The sequence below is a fragment of the Lutra lutra genome, chromosome 3 (genome assembly GCF_902655055.1).
Source record: "Lutra lutra chromosome 3, mLutLut1.2, whole genome shotgun sequence".
NCBI classification, from domain to species: Eukaryota; Metazoa; Chordata; class Mammalia; order Carnivora; family Mustelidae; genus Lutra; species Lutra lutra.
This window is the reverse complement of record NC_062280.1, coordinates 174,323,490-174,347,009: the sequence shown is the minus strand read 5'-3', so window position 1 is coordinate 174,347,009 and position 23,520 is coordinate 174,323,490. Positions and strand designations below refer to the sequence as shown.

General features: G+C 33.5%; 1 pseudogene; it reads right to left on the bottom strand.

The window, feature by feature from the left end:
• Positions 1-1,866: 1,866 nt before the first annotated feature.
• Positions 1,867-23,520, bottom strand: part of LOC125095658 (40S ribosomal protein S6-like) — a 72,748-nt pseudogene continuing 51,094 nt past the window's right edge.

Below are 23,520 nucleotides of genomic sequence, written 5' to 3'. Positions count from 1 at the left end.
TAATATCTGTGTTGTCTATTAATGTTATATAATAGTCAGGAATCAGTGAGAAGCTAACTGTACCAAAATGTATCCTTGGTAGCAAGATTTTGAGACACCTTGATGAAAAAGTTTTAGAGTGTCCATACCTAAGTGTTAAGCAAAGATACTATTTACATATATGTTCTTCCCAATACCTCTTCTCACAGCTTGCAATGGCTAAGGCTAGTTAATTGTTAAGTCAGTATGAGAAAGGAAAACCCTGAAAGGTAGTTCATGAAAGGAGACAGTGTCAATTCGAATTCATTAAAAAAAAAAAAAATTCTCCTTAGAATTGAGTCCCTGAGATTAGTAAAGTTTCCTAGGAATCCAGTAGTCAGAGTGAAGGAGTAACAGGGGCTGCAGAGCAAAAGAAGCATGAGCTACAATAAAAATAATACTTTGGCATATATTTGAAAATTTAATTTAAGATAAATCATAAAGAATCTTGTTCCACATTCAAAGAATTTTTTAAAATATCAGGAGACACCTGTCCATCTCTTGGAGCTTCAGTAGAATATTGACAGGATGAAAATCATACTTAAAGAATATTACTTTGGTAGCAGTATAATGGGCATATTGAACGGGGAAGCAGGGAGTTGAAGCCAGAATGAAGAATTAAAGGGTCATTCATAGATCGAGTCATTTTAAACTGTTGTTTCTGAGTATGCAAAATGTTCAAATATTGGCATTTTCATATGATTAAGCCTAATAGTATTTCTAGATATAATGTAATAGGGTAATAAAGTGATGTTTTTGAGACAATAGAATAATAGAGATAGACGTTAAAAAAAAACTGCCAATTTGAGGAATCTTGTTTCAGTAAAGTAACAGCATGACTCTAACCGCTTTTTGGAGCTTCCTAGGTATAAATAGAACATCTTTGAAAATAGTTTTGTTTACTGAGTACTAAGATAAGCCCAATATACTCCTAATATCTTACATAGATGAGTTCATGGAATTATTATAATAACCTTAAGAAATAGGTATTATTGTCATACTCATTCAATAAGTTAGGAAACAGATGCACTGAGAATATTTCCAACTTATTCAAGGTAACACAGCTAGTAGGAATAAGACGCAGGACCAGCATTTGAATCCCAGGTGAATCTATAGTTCATACTTTGAATAGCTAAAATACACTGTTTGGATTAAGTTTATAAAACATCTTTTCCACAGCACTAATTGCATGTCTATTTACAAGTAAAAAACAATAATTAAAAATAGGACTTATATTCAATAAAATTGAAAAGTAGATGAAATCTGATTTTTATTCCTAGAAATTATTCTCAGCAAATATTATTCAAGATCACTAAATCTTATTAAAGTCTGTACCATATTCTTTCTCATTTCAGGCTCTACCACTGTGATCAAACACATAAATTAATTAAAGCTATATTTTTAATGTTCGTGATGGCTTCCTTTGTTTCCTTATGGTGAATATTTGCTTTATAACTTGGCTTTGTTGGCCTAAACCTAAAGAAGTAATCAATTTATAAAATTGAGAAAACATATCCACATGTCACATTGGAACAAAATTCTCATATCTTACAATAAAGATGACTGATATGTCCTTGTAAATTCTACCCCCTAATATTGAACTTTCTCGATTATAAAACAAGTCTTTGTAAGTACATAATAATAAAATTTGTGGGATAACAGAAGGAAAGAAAAAAATAGGGAAAAACATAAACAAAATTTTCAGTTATTATAGAATTTAGCCATCCTAATGTCTTATGAAACAAATTAATAAAAATCAGGTATAATTTATATGTGAAGCAAATTTATAGCTAGAAAATTCATAAACGTTTTTTAACTTGAAAACAAATTTCAAAAGTTAATTAATCTTTAATCAGATATAGAAACAACAGGGTCTGTAAGAATATCAAGAAAAAAATTTATCCTAATAAAAACAATATTACCACTTCTTTTTGAATGATTAAATTCATGTCTCTAAAGCTCCAGTTTATATGGATAATGTAAACATTTGAGGTACCCTCACACACACACACACACACATGAAATGACCTGCTAAACATCCTAACACCATGTTACTCTGTTCTTTTTCTCTGTGTCCTGTGTTCATCTGCCTCTTATTTTCTCTTTAGTTATGGAATTTTCTTCTGTTCACTTAATTGTGCATCCGTATACTGCTTCTTATGAATTTGTGCATTTTCTTAATTTAGCTTTTAGTTTTTTCCAATGTACCATGCCTCTGTAGCTTGCTTCAAATTATAGAAATTTGTCTCATAGTGGTTATATGTTTCATGTCCTTAGCTGAAGAAATAATATTTTGCAAGTCTCAGTGTTAGGGGGGAAAGAAAAGGAAATGAGATAATTTTTATTTACTTAGCTCCAAGCAATGATTAAATTAGATAAACTGAGAAGAAAGTCCCTATAACTTTATTAATTAATATCTTTCTTTAAACTGTGCAATGTATAATGTAATCATATATCTATAATAGAAAATTTAGTATTTCTTTACTGCTTTAGAATTTGTAAGACTGGGTGCTTGGGTGGGTCAGTTGGTTAAGTTTCTGCCTTGGGTCTTCTCAGGTCATGGGATCCTGGGTCCTGGGATGGAGTCCAGCGTGGGACTCCCTGCTGGGTGGGGAGGCTTCTTCTCCCTCTGCCTCTGCCCTTCTCCCTGCTCATGTGCACTCTCTCTTTCTTCCTCACTTACTTCTCACTTGCTTTCAAATAAATAAATAAATAATCTTAAAAAAAAAAAGAATTTGTAAGGCTTTCACATATAATTTTTCCTAACAGAGAAATGTGGACCACTCCTCTCTACCCAATGCTCCTTCCATTATTTTGCCTGTTACTTTCAAACAAGTTTCATTGTCTAATGTATTGATTCTAATCTATTATACCCATTTACTTTTTTATTTTATTCACTTGATCTCTCTCTATCCCGATCCTGCCAAATGATTTAAGATTTTTGAGAACAAGCATTTTGTTTTGTTTAATGCTATGTCTGCAACATCCGGAACATTGAATGGCACATAGCTGGAAATTAAAAAATAATGGCTGAATACATATAAAATGAAATTATCCCAATCTTGATTTTATAAATGAAGAAAAATTAAGGATATAGACTTCTCCTAATGATACTGAGCTATTAGTATAGCGATAGTATTTGAACTCATTTCTCCTGCTTTTAAATCCAAAATCCTATCAATAAATATAATTCTCCATCTGTTGATTATTTCCCATTTAAAGGCTTAAGATGTGTTTTTCAATGTGAAAGGAATATCTAGTTAATGAAAACATTCAAAGGAAAAAGGGAAATGATTCTAAGGTGTATTTTCTGGGTATTTTTGTTTGTTTTACTTCTAGAGCAGATTCCATAGTAACTGAGAACTCAAGAGTCATCTAAATAAATCATCCTAAATTAAAGTATATACCATTTAAATACTGAAAAAGAGAAACCCTTGAAATTTTTTGAAGTGACAAGTGGAACATCATTGCCAGCAATAGGTTTCCTGTAAGTGCAAAGCCCTTCTGTTTTATAACTGCTAAATTGCAACAGAGGCTCTTATAATATAAAACTCAAATAGGAAAGTATTTGAGACAATGAACTGTAGTTTTAGTAGGGAACTTAAGAGTGAATTGGATGTATTTTAAACACTTATAAACAATGAAAAGGGAGAATTATAGATGTAGTGCAATTTGCTGTGCAAAGTTTAAACAATGTGACTAAATTATATGCAAAATGAGCATATTTTGAAAGGAAATAACAAATGCTGTTCTGAATGGGAGTACCCTGCTCATATTTTGGGAAAAATCTCTATAGTTTTTTAATAAGTAGATCCTTTACCACCTGCTAAGTTTAACATTGCTGTATTATTTTACTATAGATAGAAAAAATTTAAAAAGCAAAGCTAATATTCAACATCTTCTTTTTTGAATATTTTCCATACTAATTTTAATTAAAATGTTTGTAATTACTACTATTGTGAACTATAGTTTAAAAATTCCTTCTAAGTTTAGATCATACATTACCCATAAGAATGTGTGTTTTATATTATTATGAATCTTATGAATAAATAGGAATGTATTTTAGTCAAAATTCCAAATCTTGGGTAATAAAGAATATTAAAATATCATGATCAAATTTATTTTCTAAAGCCAAGTTTCCATATTTCTTGGAATAATATTATGATGTTTTCAAGTGATAATTATATAGTTGCATTAAAAGAAAAATGTTTTATTTTGTTTTTTAATTACCTTAAAAAGACTTTTACTATTCTCAAGTTTAGCTGGCTGAACAAAATAAGTTATTTAGTTGTGGATTAATCAGTAGAAAATTTGAAGTTTTAAACCACCTCTTTCTTGTGTTGTTTTTCCTATTGTTATAAAACTTAGAAAGTTGAAGCATATTTTGTCTGGTGATAGATGTAGGAATGGAGGGAGGAAGGGTATCATAAGAGGCAGAGATAATATTGTTGCCATTTGCGATTACATGCAAAGGGAAAAACAAATATTATTTTTATAATTTTTGTCAAACCATGCCTGGTCCTTTTTGTTCAGATAAAACCTAAAAATATCAGCCCTATGATTTTACTGAAATAAAGTTGCTTTGGAGTGCATCTTCAGGACATAGCCACTTTTTTCTTCTATGTCATGTGTTTTAGGAAATAATAATAGCTAATATTTATTGAATGGTTACTATGTCTCAGGTATTTTCTTAAGCTTTTCATATAGCTGAAAGAATTTAAACCACATGAGAACCATATTCAATGGAAATGATTTATTTCCCCAATTTTCTCATGAGGGGAGTAAATACCTTTCTCTTGATCACACTAATTGCATGGCAGAATGAAGTTAAGAATTAATGTCAGGAATTTCAAAACCAAATGGTTAATGAACACCTACACCAAGATATCTTGAAGCATTAAGATGAATATTTCTATTGTCAATGCTCTTTTGTAACTGCTCTTTAATATTTTATATGAATATAAATTTATTTTAAAATTTGTATTTCTCTGAGAAGCTGCAAATATTTTTTTAGTATTCTACTTTGAAGCCAGCAATTTAATCATGATATCACATTTTGAAACATTATTATTATTTCTGGCACATTTAAAAATTATTTTCTATTTTATTCATTACTTTACTTACCAAATAACGCCAGACCACATTGTCCTTGTACAAATTTAAACATTGAAAATAAGATTAATGTCCTCCTTGAACAGGTTCCCAAGCTCAAATAACCAGTTTTACATTTTTTATTTCAATTTTTTTCTTTCTTCCAATTCTCAAATTTTTATAGGCTCCATGAAAATATATATTAGTGTTTGTTCATATGTGTGTTTATATATGGTGGTGTACTCTAAATGTGTCTAGAATTTAATTGTCCTATTTGTTGTTTTGCAACATTATAATAAATCATTTCTATCCCTTATATTCTGGTATAGTTTTTCATTGCTATGTAGTATTCAGTTGTATACAGTTTACTTTTTCAATCCCCAACTGCTCTTTTCTTTTTTATTTCCTCTGCCACAAACAACACTGCAGTGTTTTCTTATGCATCCATGCTTAAGCTTGGTGCACTCATGTAAGTTAAATGCTAAGAAGTGGCATTGCTGTCTTACAGGATTTTATATGGTTGAGGATAAGTTATACCCACATGTTACTGTGATAATTTTTATTTACATTAGATATTAATAATAAATGTTTTCTAAACTTTTGAGTGTGATACTAATTACAGTTTGAAGGATATAAATTTTTCTTTGCTTTGTATATGTTTGCATTTTTTAATTAAATGACATGGGCTTTTTTTTTTTCCTGTCTGATTTTATTTATTTGTTGCCTTTAGAAAATCACATTTTTTACTGAATTCAGACTCAGACGTAGAAACTCTCAGAGAGGAAAGCCTCTGTCTCTTGGCATTCTGTCCCTGGTGTTTTTCTTTGGCCTCTATCATTCTCCTGGCCAAAAGTTTAGCATACTCTGCAGCTTCTTCCTTATTTTTCTTAGTACACTGTTTTTGCAGAGCAGCATACCATCATTTTTGTTGGTGAACAAGTGGAGTAACAAGATGCAGAATCTTGGACTTTGTTTCTAGGTTTCTTACTTTTTTGTTTAGGGGCTTCCTCACAACATACTGTCAGACATCATCTTCTTTAGAGAGACTGAAAAATTTGTGGATTCTGCTAGCTCTTTGGGACCACAAGCTATGAGGCACAGTAGTATCGATGAGTCCAGGAATGTCCTTTTGCCCTTTTTTACAGTGACCAAGTTGAGAACACTGAGAATAGCATCTCCATTGAAACCCTGAGAAGATATGTGCTTTCTTTCTCCAGTCCTTCGTGGTCTGTAGCAGGCATGCCCCTTACTCAGCAGGAGATGAACGTGGTCATGGGTCAAGACACTCTGCTTCATGGGGAAGACTTGTTTTTTTATTGCCACCAATGATTTGGACCACATAACCTTCCATTCTTCACCTACAGCCTTAGCAGCAACTTCTGTGGCCATAGCTTCTAATTTTGTGTTCATAATCCACTTCAATGAGCTTCTGGCAGCCAGTAGATAGGAAAGCTCCATCCTAAAGCCCCCCTATTGCATCCGAGGTGCCATGAAAAAGAGACATGCGTGGGCTTCTTTTTTAATAAATTTTGAAACCAATATGCATTTCTAAAAACCACATATATTTTGCTTAACTTCCTTTGGGAATTTTGTTTCCTTTTTTGTTTTTGCAGAAATATTTGATACATTCAGTATAGAACTTTTATATATTTGTTGGATATACTTTCTTCTAGGTTTTCAGTTATATTTATTCTATTTGTATAATATCTTTTGAAGTATAAAAGTATTGATTATTTGAGTTGTTGGTTTTCTTTAGTCAAATTGATCATTTTTTTATGTTTTTATGAGAGCAGAGGTAAATAACATCTCTCATGTTTACAAATTCCTACTATTATTACTAGACCCCAGAACAAATTAAACACACAAAAAGTATTTTCATGAATAAAATAATGTATGCATTATCCTACCTTTTTATAGTTTACATTTTTTTCAAACCTTTATTTTTTAATTAATTTGATTTTATTTTTGCAAACAGTGTGAAATAAGATCATTTTTCCCAATTAGATATCTAGTCTTCTCATGTAATTTTATGAACAAAAAATCATTTCCCTACAGATTGATAATACCATTATACATAATTTCATTTGTCAAAGAAAAATTACACTGTACAAGTTAAACAGGCAAGGAGGACTTAAGAGAGAGGCTTATTTGGAAAAGGGGGTAAGGGAATAGGGAGAGAAATTGAATCCAACCTCCACTGAAACAAAAGGCAGAAGTTTTTAAGCACTCAGATGAGCTAGTGGAAAAGAACTAGAGAAAGATTTGTCAATGTAATTAGGTCAATATGCTTGCTAATTGGTGAAATTATTGAAATAAGGCTCTTATCCTCCCACAGAGACTGAGCAATAGGAGCTGTAGCTTTCTTGATGAATACACTTCAGAGGGATACCTCCCAAGTTCTTGAGAAAGGCATTCCTTGGTTGTGAAATTTGGAAGAAAAAAAAAAAAGAAAGAGAGAGAGAGAAAAAAAAAACTGGGAAATGTTTACATCTCAAGGAGCAAAGAAAGTATTTACAATTTTAAGTTTTCTAACGTAAACATTCTGAGAAAAAGTAGGTCAGGAGCCTAGAGTTGAGAAGAAATCTGTGTAGTCAAGTTGAAGAGAATGTTATAGATTTCTTGGTTACATTATATATTAAATCTCTTTCTGGACTTTATTCTTTCACATTAATAAAAGTGTTCATTTTGGAACCACTTCTCATTTAATTGCAGTTGCTTGCTGATGTTTCACTATCCAGACATTAGAAATTTCTTTTTGTTGTCTTCTTTTCATCAAACTTCTCTTGTTTTTTGTTTTTTTTTTTTTGTTTTTTTTTTTTGTGTTTTTTTGACACTTTTCTTGTTGACATGAATATAACTTCAACTTATCAGGTTCTGTGAAAGATTATGTTGAACTATGCATTGAGTGTAAAAGACACTGATACTTACCTATACAAATTCCATTCTTCTTTCATTCCTTGCTAAAAACCCACCATTTTGTTCAGTGCAATAATATACTCAGCTAAAAAGAAAAGGCAAAACATTTGTCAGTGTCAGATAAATGGTAGCCAGTGGTTAGTAAATGAAATTCCACTGAAAATATCTGGGATAATTTTCTTGATGTGGGTTCTACTGCTTTCTCATCATTACTTCTTTTTTTTTTTTTTTTTTTTTTTTTTTTTTTGCTAGGAAGGCAGGAGAGAGAAGTTGATGTTGGAATGAACATCAGCAACCAGAATGGAACCATCCAATGATTCACACCAATACAACTATGCCATGTTCCCAGCTGTTAACCTAAAAACTACTTACACTCTAATCATAATCAAACCCTTCCATAATGGCCCTAGGTTCTAGCCACTTTCATCTGCATTAGGACATCCATGAAAAAAACACTCTTTTTCTCTACAACATTATAAGGTTAGTTTTTACTAAAAACTATATATATTTTCCCCAGCTATAGTTGTAATTATTTGATTTCCTTTGAGCAAAACATACTTCAAAAGATAAAATAATTATGTAATATTTAAAAGCATCAATTATTTCCCCATTCCTGCCTAATTCAAATCAATTTTTCTAATTCCACCGTATTACAAATACTGTGTAATATATCAAATTATCAATACTACTAAAATCAAAAGCCAATTCTTAATCTTTACTTTTTGATTAGTATCTCAGAAACATTTGACACAGTCCCTCAATCTATCCTTTTCATTTCTTTTTCAGGTCGTTATTCTCTTAATTTTCCTTTGTGGATACTCCTTTAAAAATACTTGTATTAGATCTCCTCTTCTGTATAACCATATATTGTTAGACTGTTTCAGGGCTCCATTCTTAATCCTTCCTTCTTCTGCATGTATTCCCTTGGAGATAAATTTCTGTACAGACTTTAAATGACTTCTATATAATCATGACCTCCATCCATCCAAACTTTGCTTAATAGAATGTCAAAATGAACTCCTGACCTACCCTGCCACAAACCAGCATCCTATCTCAGTTGATGATAACTCTGTCCTTCAAACAATTTGGAGTTATTGACATTTCTAACCTACATTTACAGAACCAACAACCAGTCCTCAAAAAGATTGTTTATTTTCAAAAATATGCTTAAGCCAAGATTAATACAAGAGAAAGATAGAAGGAAACTGGGACAGATCTTTTCATGGAGCAGCTATACTAATCCATACAGGCTTTGTCCAAAAATTTTGAATGAATAAAATAAATTCTGATTTTGTTATGTTACTGTGAACACATATATATCATATACCATCAAATTTAATCTTAAGTGATACAGAGAATTATTTTTTGTATAATATTCAGTACATTCTTCCATGAACTTCTTATATATCTCCCTGTATCCTTTAGTAATATATTCATACTTTTCTTTATTATGTTCTAGAACAAATATTATAAAATTATACCTGGATATTTTGTAGATGTTGTCATGATTGCAAAAACATATAGTTTTTCTCGTATAATTTTTTTGTTAGACTTTTTAAAAGTTATTAATCGTATACTAGTAATGGCCTAGTGATTGTTTTGCTTTGGCTTGGTCTTTCAGGGTAATATTGAGTAGAAGTCATGATAGTAGTATTTATATAAATTAACTTCAAAAATATTAAGTCTGTTACAAATTATGATGCTTCCCATAATAAGACTTCATCAAATTAAGGTTTTTTTGACTAACTAGTTATATGTTTTATTTTCTTTTACTAATCTGGCCTACTTTGAATATGCTTTCTGTATTTTAAGATAATCATAACTTATCTTCTTTAACTGTTGGTATGGTAAATGCACATTCCTACCATTCTCTGAGTGTCTTTTGTTCCCAGTAGGACCTCAAGCACAAAAGACTCATGGAGAATTTAGGTATGCTTACGTTATCTTGGGTTGATGTCTTCTTTTTTTACCCAACCGTATTGTCATGTAAGCCTAGTGTGTAAGCATTCTGCTCCTTTTCCTACTCATGTATTCTACTCTTCCCTTAGGAGTGGAACAGTGTAAGGAAACTTAAGAAATATATGGTGGAGTGTGGCTTGGAGCTAGAACTTAATCCCATCCCAATTCACTCTTTGGAAATACTATTTTCTATAAGCACATGTCCTCATTGAAAACTAAAAATTTAGAAAATTAGGAACAGATTATGAATTTTGTCCAAATTCCTTCTTGTTATAATATATCCATGTAATATCCATGTAATTATAGTCACATTTTGAAGGCTGCTGATTCTAGACTAGTGCTAATGATAGACTAAATTACAACATTAGATTGTTCTTGTTTTCTAGGCTACATTTATGGGATTAGCCTGCACAATATTCCATTATCTGCCTTATCCTACTATGTCATTCTGGATCCAGCATTCCAACATTTTCATGCTGGTTACCAAACATGAGACCATCCTGTCTTACAAGTCTGAATATAAAAGTGCATGTTTGAGTATATGTGTGTCACATGACTAACAGAAATGTTTTTGTTTTCACTATGAAATCCTAGTAGAATTTTAATGATTTTACTATTAATAAATTGGAAAATTAAGATTTTGTTCCCAATTTAATAAATTAGTCTTTAATATTTACATTAGACAGTATTTAAAAATCTTTACACTTTCTACTCAGCTGTAATAAACATATATATTTGAGTTTACTTCAATGAGAAATTCAAGGATTTCCTAATACAACCTTTCTGAGCTATTTTCTCATTGGTGCATGCTGCCTCTTACAAAGCCAGTGGTCTTTTTTTTTTAATTTTTTATTTTTTATTAACATATAATGTATTATTAACTCCAAGGGTACAGGTCTGTGAGTCACCAGGTTTACACACTCCATAGCACTTAACCTTTCCCAATGTCCATAACCCCAACACCCTGTCCCTATCCCTTCCCCCTGGCAACCCTCAGTTTGTTTTGTGAGATTAAGAGTCTCTTATGGGAGGTGCCTGGGTGGCTCAGTGGGTTAAGCCTTTGCCTTTGGCTCAGGTCATGATCTCAGGATCCTGGGATCAAGCCCCGCATCAAGCTCTCTCCTTAGCAGGAAGCCTGCTTTCCCCCTCTCTCTCTACCTACCTCCTGCCTACTTGTGATTTCTCTCTCTGTCAAATAAATAAATAAAATCTTAAAAAAAAAAAAAAAGAGAGAGAGTCTCTTATGGTTTGTCTCCCTCCCGATTCCATCTAGTTTCATTTATTCTTTTCCTACCCCCCAAGCCCCCTACATTTCCTCTCAACTTCCTCATATCAGGGAGATCGTATGATAACTGTCTTTCTCTGACTGACTTATTTTGCTAAGCATAATACCCTCCATAATACCTTCCATCCATGTTGTCGAAAATGGCAAGATTTCAATTCTTTTGATAGCTGCATAGTACTCCAGTGTGTGTGTGTGTGTGTGTGTGTGTGTGTGTGTGTGTGTGTGTTTCACCTCTTCTTTATCCATTCATCTGTTGATGGACATTGAGGTTCTTTTCCTAGTTTGGCTATTGTGGACATTGCTGCTATAAACATTCAGGTGCACGTGCCCCTTTGGATCACTACATTTGTATCTTTAAGGTAAATACCCAGTAGTGCAATTGCTGGGTCATAGGGTAGCTCTGTTTTCAACTTTTTGAGGAACCTCTATGCTGTTTTCCAGAGTGGTTGCACCAGCTTGCATTCCCACCAAAAGTGTAGGAGGGTTCCCCTTTCTCCACATCCTCGCCAGCATCTGTCATTTCCTGACTTGTTAATTTTAGCCATTCTGACTGGTGTGAGCTGGTATCTCATGGTGGTTTTGATTTGTTTTCCCTCATGCTGAGTGATATGGAGCACTTTTTCATGTGTCTGTTGGCTATGTGGATGTCTTCTTTGCAGAAATGTCTGTTCATGTCCTCTGCCCATTTCTTGATTGGATTATTTGTTCTTTGGGTATTGAGTTTGATAAGCTCTTTATATATAGATTTAGGATACTAGCCCTTTATCTGATATGTCCTTTGCAAATGTCTTCTCCCATTCTGTCAGTTGTCTTTTGGTTTTGTTAACTGTTTCCTTTGCTGTGCAAAAAGGTTTTGATTTTGATGAAGTCCCAATAGTTCATTTCTTCCCTTGCTTCCCTTGCCTTTGGCGATGTTCCTAGAAAGAGGTTACTGTGGCTGAGGTCTAAGAGGTTGCTGCCTGTGTTCCCCTCAAGGATTTGGATGGATTCCTTTCTCACATTGAGGTCCTTCATCCATTTTGAGACTGTTTTCATGTGTGGTGAAAGGAAGTGGTCCAGTTTCATTTTTCTGCATGTCATTGTCCAGTTTTTCCAACACCATTTGTTGAAGAGGCTATCTTTTTTCCACTGGACATTCTTTTCCTTCTTTGTCGAACATTAGTTGACCATGGAGTTGAGGGTCTATTTCTGGACTCTCTATTCTGTTCCATTGATCTATGTGTCTGTTTTTGTGACAGTACCATACTGTCTTGATGATGACAGCTTTGTAGTAGAGCTTGAAGTCTGGAATTGTGATGCCACAGCTTTGGCTTTCTTTTTCAATATTCCTCTGGCTATTCGAGGTCTTTTCTGGTTTCATATAAATTTTAGGATTATTTGTTCCATTTCTTTGAAAAAAAAAAAAAAGGATGGCATTTTGATAGGGATTGCATTAAATGTGTAGATTGCTTTAGATAGCATAGACATTTTCACAATATTTGTTCTTCCAATCCAGGAGCATGGACATTTTTCCATTTCTTTGTGTCTTCCTCAATTTCTTTCATGAGTACTTTATACTTTTCCGAGTATAGATTCTTTGCCTCTTTGGTTAGGTTTATCCCTAGGTATCTTATGGTTTTGGGTGCAATTGTAAATGGGATGGACTCCTTAATTTCTCTTTCTTCCGTCTTGTCTTTGGAGTAAAGAAATGCAACTGATTTCTGTGCATTGATTTTATATCCTGACACTTTACTGAATTCCTGTACAAGTTCTAGCAGTTTTGGAGTGGAGTCTTTTGGGTTTTCCACGTATAGTATCATATCATCTGCAAAGAGTGATAGTTTGACTTCTTCTTTGCAGATTTGGATGCCTTTAATTTCTTTTTGTTGTCTGATTGCTGAGGCTAAGACTTCTAGTACTATGTTGAATAGTAGTGGTGATAATGACAACCCTGCCATGTTCCCGACCTTAGCGAAAAAGCTTTCAGTTTTTCTCCATTGAGAATGATATTTGTGGTGGGTTTTTCATAGATGACTTTGATGATATTGAGGTATGTACTCTCTATCCCTACACTTTGAAGAGTTTTGATCAGGAAAGGGTGCTGTACTTTGTCAAATGCTTTTTCAGCATCTATAGAGAGTATCATATGGTTCTTGTTCTTTCTTTTATTAAAGTATTGTATCACATTGATTGATTTGCAGATGTTGAACCAACCTTGCAGCACTGGAATAAATCCCACTTGGTCATGATGAATAATCCTTTTAATGTACTGTTGGATCCTATTGACTTGTATTTTGGTGAGAATTTTCACATCTGTGTTCATCAAGGATATTGGTCTGTAATTCTCTTTTTTGATGGGATCCTTGTCTGGTTTTGGGATCAAGGGGATGCTGGCCTCATAGAATGAGTTTGGAAGTCTTCCTTCCATTTCTATTTTTTGGAACAGTTTCAGGAGAATAGGAATCAATTCTTCTTTAAATGTTTGGTAGAATTCCCTTGGGAAGCCATCTGGCCCTGGGCTCTTGTTGTTTGGAGATTTTCAATGACTGTTTCAAGCTCCTTACTGGTTATGGGTCTGTTCAGGCTTTCTATTTCTTCCTGGTTCAGTTGTGGTAGTTTATATGTCTCTAGGAATGCATCCATTTCTTCCAGACTGTCAAATTTGCTGGCGTAAAGTTGCTCATAATATGTTCTTATAATTATTGTATTACTTTGGTGTTGGTTGTGATCTCTCCTCTTTCATTCATGATTCTATTAATTTGGGTCTTTTCTCTTTTCTTTTTGAGAAGTCTGGCCAGGGGTTTATCAATCTAATTAATTCTTTCAAAGAACCATCTCCTAGTTTCAATGATTTGTTCTATTGTTTTTTTTGGTTTCTGTTTCATTGATTTCTGCTCTGATCTTTATGATTTCTCTTCTCCTGCTGGGTTTAGGCTTTCTTAGCTGTTCTTTCTCCAGCTCCTTTAGGTGTAGGTTTAGGTTGTGTATTTGAGACCTTTCTTATTTCTTGAGAAAGGCTTGTATCACTATATATTTTCCTTTCAGGACTGCTTTTGCTGTGTCCCACAGATTTTGAACCATTGTGTTTTCCTTATCATTTGTTTCCATGAATTTTTTCAATTCTTCTTTAATTTCCTGGTTGACCCATTCATTCTTTTTTTTTTTTTTAAGATTTTTTTTTTTTGACAGAGAGATCACAAGCAGGCAGAGAGGCAGGCAGAGAGAGAGGAGGAAGCAGGCTCCCCGAGAGAGCAGAGAGCCCGATGCGGGGCTCGATCCCAGGACTCCGAGATCATGACCTGAGCCGAAGGCAGCGGCTTAACCCACTGAGCCACCCAGGTGCCCCTGACCCATTCATTCTTTAGAAGGATGCTCTGTAGTGTCCTTGTATATGGGTTCTTTATTAATTTCTTCTTGTGATTGAGTTCTAGCTTCAGAGCATTGTGATCTGAAAATATGCAGGAAATGATCCCAATCTTTTGATACCATTTGAGACCTGATTTGTTATCCAGGATATGATCTATTCTGGAGAACATTCCATGAAGCCAGTGGTCTTAAACTTTTGAAAGACATGGGCTTTCAAAAGTGAATAGGTCACTTAGTAATTTGTGTTTCTTTACTTTCAGTATCTTTCTCTTAAACTAGCACTTCCTATATTGATTACTGTTTTAATACAACAGACCATTCATTTGTCAGGAATTCAAAGCACTCCGAAGAAAGAATATTGGAATATCTAAATTCCAATTAAATGCACTGCTGCACTCTATTCCTATATTTGAGAAACTGGGAACAAGTACCATGGGCTGTGACCTAAAAGATGATTTGATTGATAAAGCATGGCCTTTCCCCTATTTTTAAACATATAACTGGAATGGAAAGATACTGTAATTGTAATCAATTTGTGCTTGAGAAAAAATATATATACTTAGAGGTAAATGTTATTTAAACAGACTTTTTCAGGGAGTGAATTTGTATATTTAGAATTTTTCCAGTTTGATGAAGATAATGTAGCAATCTATTTTTGTTTTAAGCCATGTATTTAAAGTCTTTCATAAAAATTCTATTTCTATAAAAATTCAATGGAAAATGAGGTAGCTGAACCCAGTTTGCTTCTTTTATTACTGGAGACTTCAAATGAATTACAACAGGCACAGCAATGCCAAATAACTGATGCAAAGTGAGAATCATTGGATGAGACTTAGTGAGTGAGCTGCCCAAGAATTAATATCAAAAAGAGAGAAACTGTTGAAGAATATTTTATTTAATGATAAATTATTAATTTGAAATATAATTGACAATTTAAAGTCCAATTAGTTTTGAACATCAATGCCTAATATTTAAATTAAGAAGAAACATAAATTTAAAAAATAGAATACTTCTAATATTTTTTATATGTTACTCTGGCAAATTGCTGCAGAATAGCTTTAGAAAGTTGTTTTGAATTAACTTTGTAAATAAATTATTTTTGTTACCTCACTTGAAAAATTCTAAGGGGCACAAATCTTAAATAGTTACATACAATTTGATATGAGCACCTCAAAAAACCATGTAGCTCATGTTTCATGCTAAGAGATGAAATTTGTCTCATTAAAGCTTCTGGACTAATAATTAGCACAGAATTAGACTGTTTGCTCTGCCTCATCAGTCAACCCCTCACCTTCCTTCTCCATTGCTTCCTTGGCTAACTTGTCTTGTAGTTATGAAAATATCCATACCCAGGAATAAGGAATCTGAAAATAGGTAGTATTTCCAGTCTTACATTTAGCAATAAAAAAGATTTCAATGACTTCTTCCCCGGTAATGTATCTGAGTGAAATGTCTGTGTGGGTGTGTGTGTTTAACTTTTTACCTTATTCTTTCAACAATCCCAAATAATAATTTGTTTGAAGAAAAGGAGAACTATGCTGGAGGTTCCTTTACATTACACTGTAATAAACCCAATATATTATAATATTTTATCAATTCAATATAGTCATAGCAAGCTATCACTATTTAGTTGAACTCCACACATTTATTTACCACCAACATCATGCTAGATGACTTTTTTTTTTTTTTAAGATTTTGTTTATTTGACAGAGAGAGAGCACAAGCAGGGGGAGCCGCAAGCAGAGGAAGAAGCAGTCTCCCCGCTGAGCAGGGAGTCCAACGTGGGGCTTGATCCCAGTATCCTAGGATCATGACCTGAACCAAAGGCAGATGCCTAACCACTGAACCATCCAGGTCCCCCAGTGATGGATGATGGGTTTCTAAACTGTTTATTGGTGACTGGCTGAATTGACAAGTTGTTAATGCACTTGTTCCCTCACTTCTATAACCACCACAGCACTCCTACTCTTATCTATTTATATACAGGGAGTTTAAAAAAAAATTGTGACTAAGTCTTTACAATAAGAAATTTAGAAATTATTTTCATGCTATTGTAAAATGGTTTTATAAAATTTTCCTATTATGGAAAGAGCATTATAGGAGCATTGTGGATAGCAAAGAGTAAAGAAATGTTGACTACAACAACCAAAGATATTTAGATACAGCTGTATAATAATTTTGGTTAAATAATTTTAAGGTTCTCAGAGTTCTGTTATGTTTTATGAACTATGATTTAAAGTTTTCATATTTACAATGAGTGACTTTCAAAGTTTCATCCATGAGCTCCTTTTTTGTAGATACATTCAAATATTGTGATGGCTGAGTATATGCAAACCATTGTTTCTCTGTGTAAAGAAAGAGTGTTTACTTACAAATGTTTCCATTGAAAATTAATGTGATAGATTATATTTGAGTATAATCACACTGTAAATTAATAAAATAATGTAGGAATGTGAAAAACTACTTGCATTTTCCAGAATGGAATTCTCAAGTGCTTCTTTAGAAATATTTTGGATTAAAAACAAGAATTTGGCTAACCAAATGTGATTAGATACAGACGTTTTCAAAATTTATAGCAGTTACTTCCATTGGAACTATAAATCTTAAAAATGACAAATGCCAATACCTCTTTAACTATAGATTTTTCAGGGAAAATTTTTTATTTTTACATGTTTTTTTTATAGGGATTATATTTTGTCCATAAAATGAGGAGCATGGCTCTTATTTTACATTATTCTGAATAAAATTATTTGAAGAATTAAAAATTTTTTTAAGTTTTTATTTAAATTCCAGTTACTTAACATATAGTATAACATATAAGTCTCTCTTTTATTTTATATTTTTAAAAAATTTTTTTTTCATTTTTGACAGAGAGAGAGATCACAAGTAGGCAGAGAGGCAGGCAGAGAGGGGGAAGCAGGCTCCCCGCTGAGCAGAGAGCCAGATTTGGGGCTCCATCCCAGGACCTTGAGATCATGACCTGGGCCAAAGGCAGAGGCTTAACCCACTAAGCCACCCAGGTGCCCCATGTAACATATAAGTGTCTCTTATAGCACCAATACCATCAATAGCATCAATACCAATATAGGTATTGATGGGAAATAAGTCATTCTTGAAAGTCCTAATAATTTACTATTGTGAAAACTTTGTTGTGATAAAACCCTAGGTTTGATCCCAACTTTGACATGAATTAATGCACTTGTGATATCCTTGGGTCACATAAATCCACTGAGCCTGTTTTTTTGGTAAGATAAAAAGTGTTTTATTGTTTTTATTTCACTTGATTTTTGTGAGAATCAAATAATGCCAATACAAATGATTTTTTTTCCCTTACTTGAAACTAAAATTCAGCTTGATCGATATAAATATCCCTAGTATGTCCTATTATTTCAGCTAGGAATTCAGGGATTTGCACCACACACACACACACACACACACACACACACACACACTCACACATACTTCTTTGAATTATGATTACTTTCAAACATTGATAGCAGGGTCCATCCTAATTACAAGCATCAAACAGAGAGATTATTGGAAACTAGTAGTTTCCAATATGATTCTCTTCAAAAAAGAACAATGACCCTTTTTCTTCTGTACTAATATTAAAGATTCCCTGATATGTGTCTTCGTACTTGGGAATGGGGTGAGGAGAGAGTAGGGGAAGGCTCATCTTATACTCAAATCTGCTTAACACATACTATTTTATATTTGATCCCCAAATTATTTTACTTTTGTGTTTATTTTTTATACTTACACCCAGTCTTCTATTAATGACTGTTTCTAGTTCTATAATTGTTGAGTCCAAAGAGCGCTTCCACTATATGCATATCTACACAATGTGAACACAACCCTTATACCTCCATGGGAGAGGCCCTGGCATTGAACCTGGTCCTTCATCTCATAACCTAGCTCCACCTTAGTTAATTACTCCCAATAATTCATTGTTATTTTTCCTATACTCGTCTTTGCAAGATTATCTCAGGTATCAGAGACATTTTAATAATTTTAAACTTAAAGAGAAATAATTCAAAATTCTTCCTTTTAGGAGTCTGCTTTTATAGAATGTAAGTCTATCAGCACCTCCCCTACAACTCTGAGCTCTATCAACAAATGGTGAAAGGGATGGGGCAATATTTACAATGCAAAAATGCCCCTGCTCCATGAATTTTTGAAGAGAATTTAAATAAATTGTCAGCTACCTATTTCTTTTTCCTCTCTGGAGTTATTTAGAACTTTTAAACAACAGAAATATGGAAGCCTTTGTTTATAACCTGCTTTTTTCCCTCAAAAGGCATATAAACAAATTAGAAAAAAAAATCAGTAAGGTTAAAAAATAGATTAGATGTATGGTGCATTAAAGAAAAATAAGAAAAACCAGAGGTAGTGATAGTATGCAAATACAACAGTCATAAAACATTCTACACATTTGCTAAAATGAACCACAAATTTGATTGTAAAATTCCTGACTGCCAAAGCTAAGATCCACACAGAGATTTAGAATGTCCCTATGGGCTAACAACAAACAGTTCCTCAAGAGAAGCACAGCTCTCCTGATACTAAGACAGAAATAAATGTCTCCTGTGGGCCCCATAATTGAAGAATCTTAGAAGAGGTAGAGATATTAGTGTGCAGCCGGTCCAAGAGCCTATTCAGTTCCTGGACTCATTGTGCTCTGGTCTTTCTAAAACATATCTCTATTTGAATGCGTTCATTGACAAAAAGCTCAGCACTAATAAGGTATTTCATTATTTAGCGGACAATTTCTAGTTTTTAAAAATGTATTTCTTTTGTTTAGCCTCCTCCTATGTATAATCCTTTCATCATAATTTTAATTCTCTGGAGCAAAGTAGAACAAGAGTACTCTATATTCTGGTTTTAAATAATTTAGGAATAACTGCCACTGCTCCCTTACTCATGCATACATTCATTAAAAAATATGTATTGTATTTCTAAAATTTACTGTATGAAAAGTTTGGTGGATATAATTGTGAACATTGAAAAACAAGGCTTTTACTTCAACTAGGTTTAGAAAAGAAAAAAAATATTTTTTTTACAAAATCTCTTCCTTGGGCTGAATATCACAGGTCTACCTTTTCAGAAGCACTCTTCGTCCCTCACTGCCATGCTCTGTGCCTTGGCAGCCGACTTGATTGGAACATATAAATGGATCCCTTGCCTTAGGGATTCTGGATGGTGGGGGTTCATACAGTGGTGGACAATAAGAAGAGAGGATTGAGGTCAATTATTGATTCCTTCAGTCAGCTCTCTGTGAGAACACCATCAGCTGGCTTCATCCATCAACCAAAGGTCATAGCTTCTGCAAGGCAGCTTTGTTTCCAGTATTTCACAACCTGTCTGTTTGCCTAGAATCCCCCACTCTTCCTAGTTCAATGGTACTCAACTTCCCTGGTGGTTTTCCTGTACTTTGAGCAGCTTTCTAAAAGATCTGCAATTCTCCTAAAATTACTTATTTATTTAATTTGTTTTTTCCTAGGACAGAGACAAATTACAATACCAGCAATAATGCCTGGCATGTAGTAAAGACATATAGTAGGTGCTGAATAAAGAGTTTAGGGGGAAAAAAAAAAACCCTGAAAGCTGAGAGTACAGATTTCATTATATTCTGTCTTTCCCTCCTCCTTCTCTTCCCCCTTCTTCTCCTCCTTTTCCTCCTTTTCCTTGTCTTCCTTTTCCTCCTCCCTTTGCTCTCTTTTTCTCTACACACACATAACCACACACATATATGCATTACAGAGAAACTTTGTGATGCTTAGAATGCCAATATTTGTGATTTATATATTAATAGGCGGTTATTTATATGCTTATTCATTGAACAAATGTCCTTTTTATTGATATTAATACATTATAAAGAAAGCTTTGAAAAGCTTAAAATTAAAGTAACAGAACTAGTTCATATAGTCATAAATATAATCATCTTTAAATCCTGGTTTCAATTTTTCTGGGAATACTTCAATTTGTCAAGGTTAGGCTTAAAGTGTGATGTCTAAATTCTGTAATATAGATGTACTAAAAACACAGTAATGGTTCTTTCATTGTCTTCAGGTGGGTGCATTTTGTAATTAATTGTCTAAAATACTTATTTTTATTAACTTTCATAAAGATAGCTATACATGAAAATAGGAAAAATTACTGATGAAGATTCTTCAGTTTTTCTCCCCAAATATTCAAGTTACATTTTAGTTGCCTAATCTTAACAGGTAAAGTGAATGTAATAAATAATCAGCAAATCAATCTTGATATAAGTCCTTTCTTAATAGAATATTTATATTTGATGAAAACATGTTCCTTCAGTGAATGAAATCATATTATAAAACACATCTAATGGAAATACTTCTGTTTCCTGTAATTGTAGATACCTGATATGTCATGATGTATACTATATGTTTGGTATATACACTAAGTTTGGAACATATTAAGTGTTGGATGATTGTCATGCATTATGGAGGTTATTAAAAACATGAACTGTTCCTTGAAATAAGTGGAGACTTACTAGTATACTATATTTTTGCCTACCATCTTATTAATTTGGAAATGCATGACACATGGACAACACATGTATACTTTTGAGTAAGTAGTAAGAGCGCAAAACAAAACAAAATTAAACTCAGAAATTGATAATTTTATTGAAGAGAAAAATAAGAAACAATACCAGTGTTTTCTGTAAGAAAGTCGGAGGTACATCAGGAATTATGGATGTAAACTTATGAAAAAATTGGAAAGTTTTACCAAATTCAAAACATTTAATTGTGGCTACCCTCTATTTTCCCATAGAAAATTTTGTTACCATCTAGTTCACAGCAGAAACAAATGACTGGACAAGCAACAGCTTCCTCAGCCTCCTCTGCAGTTTCTCAAGATGGTTTAATCACAAATATGGAGGCGGGCATAACAGTATTCTTATAAAATAAAGCAGGCTACAACTTTGGAGAATGGCAAATGGAATCTTGGGAGATAAGACCGTAGCCTAATCATGTCTCAAGTCTTGATCAAATATGTTCAAAGGCCACAACTTTTTGCACTTTATATGATTTTTTTTTCCAATCATATATGATAGCCCACTTGTATTCTTGCTTGCTTAATCCAGTTGGGTAGGGGTTTTCTAATATTTGTAATTAGAAGCATTATAGTTTATATTTGTGGTAACTTTATTATAAACTTTAACAAAATAAAAATTAACACATTTTTTAACGGTTAGGGTTACATGATCACTTTTGAGCCCCTGAGGTTAATTCTACTCAAACATTATAGCTTCTATAAAAGGAGAATGACTTGTGTTAAGGATAACTGGGGTCTGTATAACTTTATTAGCCAAATCCATATTGCTGGTAAACCATATGTCTTGATAAATACTGCTTTCTTAAATGCCAGGCATTTACTAGTATGGCTGGAATCTGACCACACAACAGTGTGGATTAGAACCAGGCATAAATTCTGTCCCTTTGCATTTGGAATTTGTCTTGGTGCTTTAGTCATTTCCCTATCACTCAGGTTAAATAGCTTCATATTTTCTTCAAATTTAACTTGTCTTGGAGTGTGGGGACAAAGTAATATAATTTACGTCTCTTAAGAAATGTAAGCATGATTTTTAGGTAGAGAATTTTTAATATAAGTTGCTTATGAGAGACTTGGCATGTCAGGATTTACTTAAATCGAATCTGTTAAAATTCTCACCTCCATGTCTCAACTGGCACCGACTTCACATTTCATGATACTTTCCTTCATCTGGAAGAGCCCAGTGTGGCCTAGCTCCATCTACCAGTTGAAAAAGTGTGTTAGGTACTAATAGTACATGAGCACTTAACGTTATTTAGTTAATTCTTGAAAACCATCCATGCTCTAAAACTACCCACATAAATCAATATGTAATATGTGATCCAAGAACTGTATAGAAAAGGAGTTATTTTGGGAGCAGAAAAGCCTTTCCCCAGTATCTTGAAATCATACGAATTTGAAAAAATCTATTATGATAGCTCATGAGCTCAACCCTGTTACACAGGAAACTGCTTTTGAAGTGGGTGAAATATATTTTCTAACTTTGGGTAGAACTAAAAATTTAAGAATCTGAAGAAAGCTATTTTATGAACAGCTATTTTATGACACAGATTTGACTCTGGATGACAAGTGAATGAATGTAGAGGAGATAAGTTCACTCATGAAGAGTAATTTCTGGAGGTATTTGGATAGAGTTGAGCTCCTTTTTTCAGTGGAGTGACCACTTCACTAAAAGATTAAGCCAGAGAGGATATACTGACTCTTTTTTTATGAAGTAAGATGGTATGTTGAGATTAATATCATCCTATAGCATTCTTGTTATAAAGATAACTATATAATTTAACTTATTAAAATACTAAATAAATTAAAAAGTCACAATCATAGAAGACATTTATTCCCAGTTTTAATAAAATATTTACTTATGCTTTTCTCTTTCACTTTGGGGTCTTACTATGAGAGAGTAGAGCAAGTCTATTTGATAGACACCCTCAAAACTTCCTTCTTTTTTTTTTTTTAAAGATTTTATTTATTTATTTGACAAGCAGGCAGAGAGGCAGGCAGAGAGACAGGAGGAAGCAGGCTCCCCGCTGAGCAGAGAGCCCGATGCGGGACTCGATCCCAGGACTCCGAGATCATGACCTGAGCTGAAGGCAGCGGCTTAACCCACTGAGCCACCCAGGCGCCCCTCAAAACTTCCTTCTTAAAAGCAATCTTGTTATGGAGGGTTTTAATAAGTGACACCGCCTAGGGGTGCCTGGGTGGTTCAGTGGATTAAGCCTCTGCCTTCGGCCCAGGTCATGATCTCAGGGTCCTGGGATTGAGTCCCGCATCGGGCTCTCTGCTCAGCAGGGAGCCTGCCTCCCCCTCTCTCACTCCTGCCTCTCTGC